The sequence below is a fragment of the Cryptomeria japonica genome, chromosome 9, assembly GCF_030272615.1.
Source record: "Cryptomeria japonica chromosome 9, Sugi_1.0, whole genome shotgun sequence".
NCBI lineage: Eukaryota > Viridiplantae > Streptophyta > Pinopsida > Cupressales > Cupressaceae > Cryptomeria > Cryptomeria japonica.
The window spans coordinates 577927098-577939403 of NC_081413.1; positions in this window are offsets into that span (position 1 = coordinate 577927098).

Genomic DNA, 12306 nt, shown 5'->3' on the forward strand with positions numbered 1-12306 from the left:
AAATTTGGTTATGGCATAAGATACTATGTCATGTAAACTTTGATTGCATGGTAAAAATCAGTACTTCTAAGGTAGTAAGAGATCTACCTAAAATTGTGAAACCTCATAATACAATTTGTAAGGAATGTCAAGTTGGAAAACAAGTTAGAGCTTGTTTCAAAAGTATTCTAGAAAAATCCAATAATGCTCTTGATTTAATTCACACTGATTTATGTGGTCTATCTAGAACAAAAAGCCTACAAGGTGATAGATATTTCATGCTAATTATTGATGATTATTCTAGAATGTGTTGGGTTACTTTTCTCAAAGAGAAATCAGAAGCACTTGGAAAGTTCAAACTATTCAAAGCAATGGTTGAAAATGAAATCGGTAAGAAAATCAAATGTTTAAGATCAGATCAAGGAGGAGAATTCACATCTAAGGACTTTAATACATTCTATGAAGTGAATGGAATGAGAAGGCAGCTATCAACACCTCAAACACCATAGCAGAATGGAGTTGTTGAAAGGAAAAACAAAACTATCTTGGATGCAGCAAGAAGTATGTTGTCAAAAGAAAATCTACCACATGTGTATTGGAGAGAGGTAGTTAGCATGGCTGTCTATACATTCAACAAAGTTCACATCAAAGGTGAAACCGGTAAGACCCCTCATGAACTATGGTTTGGTAATACTCCTACTCTTAAGTACTTCAGAATTTTTGGAAGTAAATGTTATATTAGAAGAGATGAGTATATTGGCAAATTTGATCCTAGAAGTGATGAAGGAATATTTCTTGGTTATTCATCTAAGAGCAAGGCATATAGATGTTTTAATAAGAGATTGCAGCAAATTGTTGAGAGTACAAATGTAAAGATTGATGAACAATTCAGAGGAACTTCAAGGTATATAGACTCTGAACTGGCAACAGAATTTGTGACAAATGAACCTACACTGAATCCACCAGTACAGAATGAAGATCCAGTTACTCTGGTATCATCAGAGGATTCCACAGTAATTGAAGAATAACAACAAACTAAGACACCCCGGTATGTAAGATTGAATCATTCTGAAGATCAGATAATTGGAAACAAATTTAAAGGAGTTATGACAAGAGGAAGATTGGCAAATGAAGGGGTATGTCTTATTTCTCAAATTGAACCATCATCTATCAATGAGGCATGTGAAGATAAATTTTGGATTAAAGCTATGGAAGAAGAATTAGGACAAATTGAGAAAAATAATACTTGGACATTAGTTCCCCGGCCTAAAGATAAAAATCTAATTGGAACCAAATGGGTATTTAGAAACAAACTTAATGAAGATGGTAAGGTTGTCAGAAATAAAGAAAGACTAGTGTGTAAGGGATATTCCTAGAAAGAAGGAGTTGATTACAATGAAACCTTCGCACTAGTAGCCAAAATTCAGGTAGTCAAATTATTCCTGGCTTTTGCAGCTCACAAGGACTACAAAGTTTATCAAATGGATATTAAATGTACATTTTTGAATGGAGATCTTGAAGAAGTATATATTGAATAACCTGATGGATTTTCTTTAACAGATGACAATGATATGGTGTGTAGGTTAAGAAAAGCTCTATATGGATTAAAACAAGCCCCAAGAGCTTGGTATGCAATGTTGGATAAGTATCTTTCAAAGATTGGTTTTACTAAAGGAAATGTAGATAGCAATTTATATTACAAAATAACTACTGACGACATCTTGATTATTGAAGTATTTGTTGATGATATAATCTTTGGAGGAGAAGATGGATTATGTAAGGAATTTTCTATTAAAATGCAGCAAGAATTTGAAATGTCTATGATTGGAGAAATAAAATTCTTTTTACGATTGCAGATTTCACAAACTGATAAAGGTATATTTTTTAGTCAATCCAAGTACTTGAAAGAATTACTAACGAAATTTGAGATGGAGAACTCTAAACCAGTAAGAACACCTATGACTACAAATGACAAATTATTTCAAAGGGATGAATCTACACCTGTTAATCCAACTAGATACAAATCTATGATAGGAGGTTTACTATATTTGAGACAAACTAGACCTGATACTATGAATGCAGTATGTATTGTTTGTAGATTTCAAAGTAATCCTAGGGAAAATCATGAATCAACTGTAAAAAGAATTTTCCGGTACTTACAAGGCACAACAAATCTTGGATTATGGTATCCTAGAGATGAAAATTTTGATCTATGTGCATACACAGATGCCAATTGGGTAGGAGATGTGGATGATAGAAAAAGCACCACTAGAGGAGCATTCTTTCTTGGAAAAAGATTAGTTTCTTGGTTGAGTAAGAAATAGAGTTGTACATCTTTATCAATAGCAGAATCAGAATATGTTGCAGCAGCAACTAACTGTACACAGGTACTATGGCTTAAACAAATGTTGAAAGACATAAAGGTAAAATGCAAGGAACCCATTACTACATATTGTGATAACACTGCAGCAATTGATATATCCAAGAATCCGGTATTACATTCTAAAACAAAACATGTTTCTATCAAACTGAATTTTCTAAGGGAAAAAGTTGAAGAAAAGGAGATAAAACTGGTTTATGTGAATACTAAAGAACAACTTCTAGATATTTTCACAAAACATTTGCCTAAGGAGACTTTTGAATATCTTAGAGATCAGCTTGGAGTCATACCACCACTGGTAGAGACTTAGATAGTTGATGATTGTCATCAACCAGCAGAATTAAAAGACAAATCTTTTACTACGGTCTTTTGATGAGGAAGCTACTTCTCAGGGGGAGTAGTTGGTATTTTGTATGAACTTGATTTTTTTTTTAACTTTGGCATTTGATGTCAAAGGGAGAAAGATATCTATGGAAAAACAACACATTATCTTTTTGAGGAGAGATTGGTATGAAAATAAATATTTTGATAAACACATATTGCTCCCAGGAGGAGAAATTGTTGTCTAAGGGAGATTGTTGGTTTTTGGTATTTGGCATTTCTGTTTTGGCACTTTGATGGTTTTTCCATCTTGTGTTTCCATCAATGCCAAAGGGGGAGAATGTTGGTATTTTGGTATGGTTTTGTCATTGATGTCAACACCTACTGAAAACAAGCACTTTGGAGATCCAGCAACATTCACTGGCAAGCAAGTAACTATTGCACAGTTACTGGTATATGGTTCACCGATAGGATATAATGTTCACCGGTACCTGGAATGATATGGAAGACACTTGATAATGTCAAAGACATCATGTGGACACTTTGTTTTGAAGAATTAATCATTGGTATACTCATATTTGCATATTTGCTTTTATCGACAAATAGGTCCAGGGTTATCTAGGGTTACATCGGTAGGTTTATCTTTTCCAGATCAGCATGGCATGATATGGAGATGATTTATTATTGATGTAAATGCATTAAGCTGACATATTTAATCGGTTATTGCATCAGATATTATATTGAATATAAAATGTTTTATTGTAATATCTTGTAGAGCTGACCTACTAAAATTGGTCTTAGGGTATGGTATAAATGTAAGATCTTATTTGTAAGATCAAGTGTGGAATGAGAAAAAGAATTGAGTAAAGGTATATGCGAGATTAAGCAGAGGTATACATGAAGACATGATTTGAAGGTGAAGCTAGGTTTTTATAGAAGCATATCAGCATTACACCGGTACTAAATCTAGCATAAGAAGATGCTATTTTGTGCAGTACATTCTTATTGGATTTAACCATCCAACCGCAGTCAATGTGACTCCCATTTTGTGTTTGAGCAGTGAGCTCTAGGCTGTTGGCCTTTCTGCATGTGCAGACCCCATTTATGTACACTTACTATCTGCAGTAGTATCATCTGATTGTGGGTAAGGTTTCCCACTGTGGTTTTTCCCCTTACAGGGTTTCCACTTACAAATATTGGTGTTATGTGTTGTGGATGACTTTATGTTTATGTTTCATGCATTAGACTTTACCAGTATAGCAATTTACTGTTAACACTGTCTACTGGCATACTTAACTGGTTTACCAGTATTAAGCATTAAGTTGGTTAAATGGTCTAAGGTTTGAATTTATTAGACAACTGATTCACCCCCCCCCCACCCCCTCTCAGTTGTCTCCAGGACCTAACACCCTACTCATTATAAGTTCTAAGCTGCCAGTTGATAAAAAATATGTAATCTTTCAAATAATTGTGGAAACTTTAAGATGATTGCCCAATCCACAACACCCAAATTAATATAACTGATACTTTGGATACTAAAAACCACATCAACTATTTGGAAGGAGTTCTATGCAGAGAGTTTGTTGAAGTAAATATTCTAATCTTGAAAAAAAAGGAAAAAGAAAAAACTTAATGATTGAGAATAAAATTATATGGATATATCTCATGTCTGATAAGAATAAATTGTGTCTATGAGATTCAAATTCTAAGAGGAACATATATGTATAAGAATCCTATATTTTGTTCATCAAGGAATTACATCTTCTTGTTTTGCATATGAACACATTATAGGACTAATAAGACACTAGATAGATGATATTGACCATTCATTTTGCAAACTTTTACTTAAATAGTTCGCTCTTAAACCACATTGGTAAATTAGTACTTTATTTATGCTATCGACATTGAAAATCTATGGGAATTGTTTTTGTTAAATTATTATGAATGTAATTTGAACTTGGTGAATTTCTGTGAGAAAGCTCATTTCAAAGAGCTAATCTTAGAAAAGTATGAAAATTGGTCGAAAACAATAAGGAAATATTTAACAATATATTTTTATTAAATCATAAAAATGTATGAAAAGCCTTGTCTGTTAAAAATAGCTTTTACAGAAACCAACCGAAGAGATCACATGACTCTATAAGTCTTTGATTTTTTGACAATCACAATAATCTCTAGGTGAGTCTAGCAATTAGTCTTCACCTATTCAACTAATCTAATTTCTAGCATTCGTTGCATGTGTTTTCTTTTTTATATATATGCAATATACAAGTTGCATATATTTAACTGATATTTTGGATAAAAACTGTTCTTGACGATGTTGATTGACATTGGAGACAACCTGTAGAAGCATTTACAGAAACCAACCAAAGAGAACACATGAGTCCATAGGTCTTGGGGTTTTTATCTTGAGTATATCTTCATGCATTAGTTTCTTTGCAAGAGCCCAGGATCAGATCTAGGCCCAACAAAGTTTGCCTCTGAAGGCACATTCCTATTTGGATGGTATATTATTGGATAAGGAGCACCTTCAGATAAACCATAAATGAGGACATGCAAGTATATTGTAATTGTTATTGATTGTTAAATAATATATTGAGTTGTTTTTGGAATGTGGAATTTTTCTTTCAAAAGGTTTTCCCCAGATAAATCATTCTGGTTGATACCATCCATAATGCAACAAAGAGAGTTAATTACATCACATAGTAGTTGGATTTTTTGTCCTTCTCTTCATTTTTTTGTTCCAGGGTTGACAGTTTGTCTCTCATAACATGTAATTTCCCTTCCATCTTACTACTCTCGTCATGCATAGATGCAATAGGAGAACAAGACACCATATCTTCATCTTTAGAGATGTTGGGGCGGATAGGGCTTTTGATCGAGGACTCTGGTTCACTTTCAGTGTTGCTACTTTCATCCTCCCCTTCCTCTTCATCATCCATTTCCTGCATTTCATTATTATGGTTTACTTTAGGTTTGTCTTCTTCCACCTAAAATTCCTCATCTTTCAAGTTATCCTTTGAGTCATCTTCCTCCTTCAAGTCATAGATTTCCTACAGATTAGCCTTGGCTAGGTTTTCCTCTTATTTAAATCTCTTCTTCCTTTCACATGCAGATGGGCTGACCTTCTCTCACCCAAAATGCTCTCAATGTTTCCCTGCTCTATTAGTTTTTCCCCTTCATCATCAGAATTGTGCACCTCCAGGTCTATGGTAATGCTTTTCCCCTCTGACTCTTTATTGGTTTTCTTGGTTTTTTCTGACATGCATTTAGGGGTATCAAGCTTTCTTTTGTTAGGATTGAAATTAAGAAGGGCCAGTTCAAGGCAGTCTTTTTAAAGAACATCAGAAGAATTCTTGGGAATGGTTGTAATAGAGAAAGATGGGTTGGGAGAATTCTGAGATTTACGAGCAGAGAGAAACAACTTGGTGGATTTAAAAGGAGCCTTCTCAGAGCCACCAACACTACTAGACACAAAGACAAGACAGTTAACGAAAGGAGAGTGTTCCACAACAAACTTGTACAATAGATATATCAGACCCTGGTGGAGTTGGGGCTTAGCCCCATTTTGAATACACATTTGCAAAGAGGAGAACAGGAAAAAAGACATTAATTTTCTCATGGTGCCTAATGTGATTCAGGATAGGGAAATGATACCCATGCACAGTAGGGTATCTACCCTCTAACATAAAATATTTCATGACATGGTAACTAACAATAGGAAAGGGTTTGGGTAAAGCAGAGCGGTCATACCCATTATGGAGGGGCAATGGTTTCTCGCCCTTCCGAAGAACCTCTTTAAGAAACCTTTATAATCTCTTGAGATTTTCCTTTCAACTCTTTCCCCTTCATTCAATAATCCTATCACCTCTACAATGTACTCCGACCATGACCACGCCTTTCTTCCAAGAGTTGTCGAATCTAGCAGAGAGATCCTTGTTATAACCTTTTAATCCCAAGCAAAAGGGAGAGAAGCCAACCACTTGGAAAATCTCCTTGATTTCCTTATTGTCGAGAAACCTCAAACAATTGCAAGGTCCAGTACGCTTGAGAGGGCCCGCCATGTTGAGAATAGGATGAACAAAGAACACTAAAACTTTGTGAAAGTGATTGGAAAACCAACTACATTTCTACATTTTCAAGCTTCTTCTTGAAGAATTACTTTTAATATTGTTTTTTTTAAATTTACTCGAATTAAATTTCTTACAAGTGTAACATCAAATGCAATCATTTCTCGTAAAGGTAGCACAAAAATCTAAGGCTTTCCCTATCTACCTAATGAAGACAATATCTCCATGAATCCATATGCCATCTCCATCCCTCTCTTTAACATCCGCATCAAGAAAGTTTGGATCAAGGTCACAATCCACCTCAATTGTCTAGCTAGAGAGAGAACCCATAGAGACAACATCATGTAGGGGCCCACTTTTCTTTTTAAAATTTCAAAAAGGATGATCATCTTGGAATAATTCAAAACATTGACCAAAAAGAACCCAAAAAACAAAGACACCAAATTATCCACTTGCATTTTGTCTTTCCTATGCAAGGATTTCTTTAAGCTCTGTGGAGCTATTTACAAAATTAAAAAACTTGCCATTCTGGATTTCCAACACTTTAATTAGAAATAAGATCCACCATCCTATTTCCCTCCCTGTAGACATGTTGTATCTTAATACCATCAAAAGATGAATGGATGCTTTTGCACTTGTTAACCACACCCTTGACTTCCCATGATGGCAAGATGGCATTGCTAAGCCAGTCGATGATTAATTTAGAGTAATATTTGAGGATAACATTCTTCCTCGAGATAATTTGTAATATTAGGAGACCCATCCAAGTTGTCGAGGCTTCAATCTTTTTGTTAGTGGCAGTCCCAGGCTTGGAACCATATCCCACAAGAATTTTACCATTATGGTATCTTATTAAGCCTCCTTCCCTTGAAACCCTTGGGTTACCTTTAGAACATCCATCAAAGTTACTTTTAATCCATCCTAGTTGAGGAGGTTGCCAAGAAGAGGTCTTTCTCATTAACATTTTTGTCCAGTTAAGCTCCAAAAAATTATGACGAATCCCCCAGATGTCTTAGCCGAAGGTCCAAGAGGGAGGGGTAAATTTTGGAAGAAGCTGAGGGTTGAGCATTAACATTTTCTTTAATTTGGTGGATTATGATGGTTCCTTTTTCTTCTCATTTCTTCTCTAAAAACACTATTGTTCTTTTCCTTCCAGATATTCCATGCCAAGAATGGGGGAGTTTGATACCAAATACTTTTTTCCACCCAATGCAAGTAAGGAGATTAATGCCAAGCTTCTATAAAGTCTTTCATATTTCTAGGTTGAGTCCAACTAGTTTTCAACCTGATTAGAACCTCTTCCCAAATTTCTTGGGCATAAACATAATGAAGGAATATGTGTTTAATACTTTTCATTTCCTTTTGGCAAAGCTCGCATCTGTTAGAAAGAAATAATCCTTGTCTATTCAAATTATCAATCATGAGGATCCTTCCATGGGTTGTATCCCACCCAAAAAAAATGATTTTTGGGATGAGACCCTTGATCCAAATGTATTTCCAATTGAAGTATTTAGTGGTGTCTTCTTCCAAATTTTGGTAAGATGATTTTATCATGAAATTCCCTAAGGCATTAGGTTTCCAAATCCACTCATCTTCCACCAAGGGAGAGTAAAGAGAGCAATTGGTCAGAGGAGTAGAGAGTTTAGAAGCCTCGAGAAAAAGTTGATTTTCATTAGTGGGATTAACATTCAACCAAGAGGAAACCATTCAATTAAAATATTTCTAAGAAGCACAATCCTCATTCCAAATTATGTAGTCATGTACATTATTTCCATAGTGTTTGCTTAAGAATTGCTTGATATTCTAGAATTGTGTGATATGATCTAGGGGCAAATTGTGCAACCAATGGTCCTTCCAAAAGTTAGTGTTTATACTATTTGCTATTAATATCTTGCCACTTATTTTCATGTCATTTCTGGTTCTACCCACATAATTATAGATATTAGAACCAACATGGACACCCATCTAATTAAAGAACTTATCATCACTCTAGCTAGGGAAGTACTAAGCTTTAAAGATTTCAGTCCAATCTTTTTGTGCTTCAACTGATTTCCAGCCAATTTTGGTGATGAGGGCTTTGCTAAAGGACTTTATCTTTCTTATACTTAACCCTCCACACTTCAATCGTTTACAAACATTTTTCCAAGAAACCAAGGAAATTCTACCTCTATATTTAGTGCTAGCCCATAGAAACCTTTTTTGAATTCTCTCTATCTTATCAGAAACAAAGCCCGACATTTTGAATAGAGAGAGGTAGTAGATTGGTATATTTTGCAAATAGGACTTGACAAGTTATAATTTTTGTGCCATACAAGGAGCTTTCCTTTCTAGCCAACCAATTTAATTTGGAACCTTTCAAGCATGCCATTCCAAAACTTTAGAGAAGGGTGTTTGGAGATGAGGGGGAGCCCAAGATATGAATCTGGGAGGGTAGTAGCTTAACAACCAAGGATAGAGGATATTTCAGCTTGAAGGCTAGAGTTGACACTCATAATGAATTTTTTACTTTTGACAAAGTTTATATATTATCCTGAAATTAAAGAATAGTTGTCTAAGGTTTTTTTCCATTGCTTTGCCTCCAGGACAAAAGCTTCTCCAAAAATTATAGTGTCATCCACAAACTGTTGGTGAGTAATGGGGTTCAGGGTGGAGGCCGCCTTGAAGCCTTTGAGGGAACTCTCTCTTCTGAGTTTTTCTATATTTCTTCCAACCACTTCAGCAACAATAATAAATAGATAGGGGGAGAGGGGGTCACCTTGTCTTAGACCTTTTTCATAGGAAAAGTAGCCCTTAGGACATCCACTTAGGAGAATAGATAATTTTGGAGTACAAACACATTTTTCTATCATTCCAAGGAATCTACTTTTAAACCCAGATCTCCTAAGGAATTCAAGAAGAAAGTCCCAAGACACTATCATAAGCCTTGGAGATATCCAGTTTTAAGACCATAGCAGGTTTTTGGTTGTTTTCCATACAATGAACGAGTTCACATGCAACAATGAATGCATCCAGAATATGTCTTCCTTTCACAAACCCTTTCTTATTACTAGAGATCATTTTATCTATTTGGGGTTTCATAATACTAACCATAACTTGAGAGATAATTTTTTAAATAGTATTGCATAAACTAATGGGTCTAAAATCTTTAGTGGAAATAGCATTATCATTTTTTGAAATCAGAGCTATAAAAGTTGTATTTATCTGTTTAAGAAGTTTAGGTATCCTGAAGAAGTCTCTAACAACATTGAAAATGTCACTTCACACAATATCCCAATGATCTTGAAAGAAGGCCATAGGGAAGCCATCCGGACCAGGGAACTTACAAGGAAAAAAGGAAAACAAAGCATTCTTCAACTCCTGTAATGTCACTCTTTTATTGAGATGAAGAAGATCAGCATCCCCAATAATATCTGGGATAACATCCAAAATATTGTTCTGGTCCTAACCGCCACCCTAGTGCATGGGATTGTTTAGACTTGGAGATTCAATGATTAAGGCAGCCATATGATCCATATTCTCTCAAGAGTTTCCTTATTCTATTCCTAGTTCTATGCTTTAAAGTAGATTGGTGGAAGAAGTTAGTGTTCTTATCCCCCTCCTTGAGCCACTATAATCTTTACTTTAGTTTTGAAAACACTTCTTCTTTTCTATTAAGTATGAGCAATTGGTTTCTGAAGTCCATTTATTCTTTAAACTCTTCCTCCTGATCAGTTCTCTCTTCCATTTTAGTTTGAATCACACTTAGACCATTTATGATGCTCTTTTTTTGTTCAAAGATGTTACCAAATAAGTATTGGTTCCATCCAATAAGTTTCTCTTTTAGGATTTTGAGAGTTTGAGCAATTTTAAACAAGGGGGTGGCCAAAATAGGAGTATTCAACCATTTCTTAACCAACATACTAAATTCATTGTGTTGGGCCCACATCATCTCATACTTAAAATCATATAATTTATGGTTCCCAGGCTCATCCAACCTTAAAATAATATCATTATGATTAGACCCTAATCAAGGAGAGGACTAGAGAGAGAAGGAATTGAGGTAGTTCCAATTGGAAGAGATTAGCACTCTATCTAACCTAACCTAAACCAACTGATCCCCAAACCTTTTGGTTGTCCAAGTGAATTTAAACCCAATTAGAGGGATATCCAATAACCCCAAAAAGGATATCAACTCAACTAGCTTAAACATGCTATCCGAGGAATCCTCAATCTCACCAACTTTATTTTAGGGGAATAGGGGGGAGTTTAAATCTCTAGCAAATATCCATAAATCACCAGTTTTGTTACCAATGTGATTGGTAATGAAGTTCCATATTCTATCACAAGTAGCACAAACATTTGGGGCATAAACATTGACCAAATACCACTGTAGAATGTTGGCATTTTGAGTTTGTTGCTATTCTGTATATAGATTTCATTAATGATATGTTGTCATTGATCTCAATTGAACCATTAATTGTATTTGTGTTATTGCTAATATTATTATTTTTGCTATTGGATAGTAACCAGTAAGAAGAGCTTTGTGGAAGATGCTATAAACCGGTGTGTTAAGTTTGTGATTTGAACCATAAACCGGTGTAAAGGGCTAAAGATTTTTATACAATGTAACCGGTAAACCCTACCTATTGATAAACCATAACCAATCAAGTTTGATGGTTTATTATGTGGAGAGCAATAATGATGGAGAGACGTGTGATCATTGTATGAGGATAAGTTCAAACTATTTTGGCACGTTTATTTGATTTATTGGAAAGGAGAAAAGTGGATTGCATCTAATGCACAATGTGTGATGAGTTACAAAGTCCAATGGAGCGGTGATCATGGAGCGATTGGAATTTTCTTGAAGAATGTGAAAATATCGTTATGATTTCAGAGGTCTAGATTGCATCGACCTGTTTATAATCTCGATGATGAGAATTAGGTTTTTGTTGTGTTACCGACCTAATTATTTTTTTATTTAAGGTCAATGAAGTTGCTTGTAAGTGTGTTGGCAAAAGTAGGCAAGATTGGGAGAAACTTGTGAGTGTGCAATTGCCTAACTAGTGAATGGATCTATACTTTGAGTAAAGACAGATTGGAGGTTATAGAAGGATTTGATCAAGAAAATGTAGTGCTATTCAGATAGATCAACAAAACCTATTATTCTCTAACAATTACAGCAGAAGTGAAATCCTTTAACCAGGTAAGCTCTGACAAGCTTGGTTACTCATTAAATCCTCTAACAAGGTGGTCCATTAACTTGGATTATTAAATCCTCCAACGAGGTTACTCCTAATAGGGTATTGTGTTTTTCATCAAGGCATATTTGTAAATCACTTAACCGGGTGATTCCTAAACAAGAATTAGTTCTTAACATGACTTATTGTAAAGCTTTAACATGCTCGGCTCCTAACAGGGCGAGCTTCAAAAGAGTTCAGATAGCTATCTTTGTCAGTCCCATCTCACCGTGGTTTTTACCTATTTGGGTTTTCCACATATAAACATTTGTGTCAAGTGGTGAATGCTTTTGTGGTTGTGATCGTATATGTTAATTAGAATAATTTTCTGGTAAAGCAT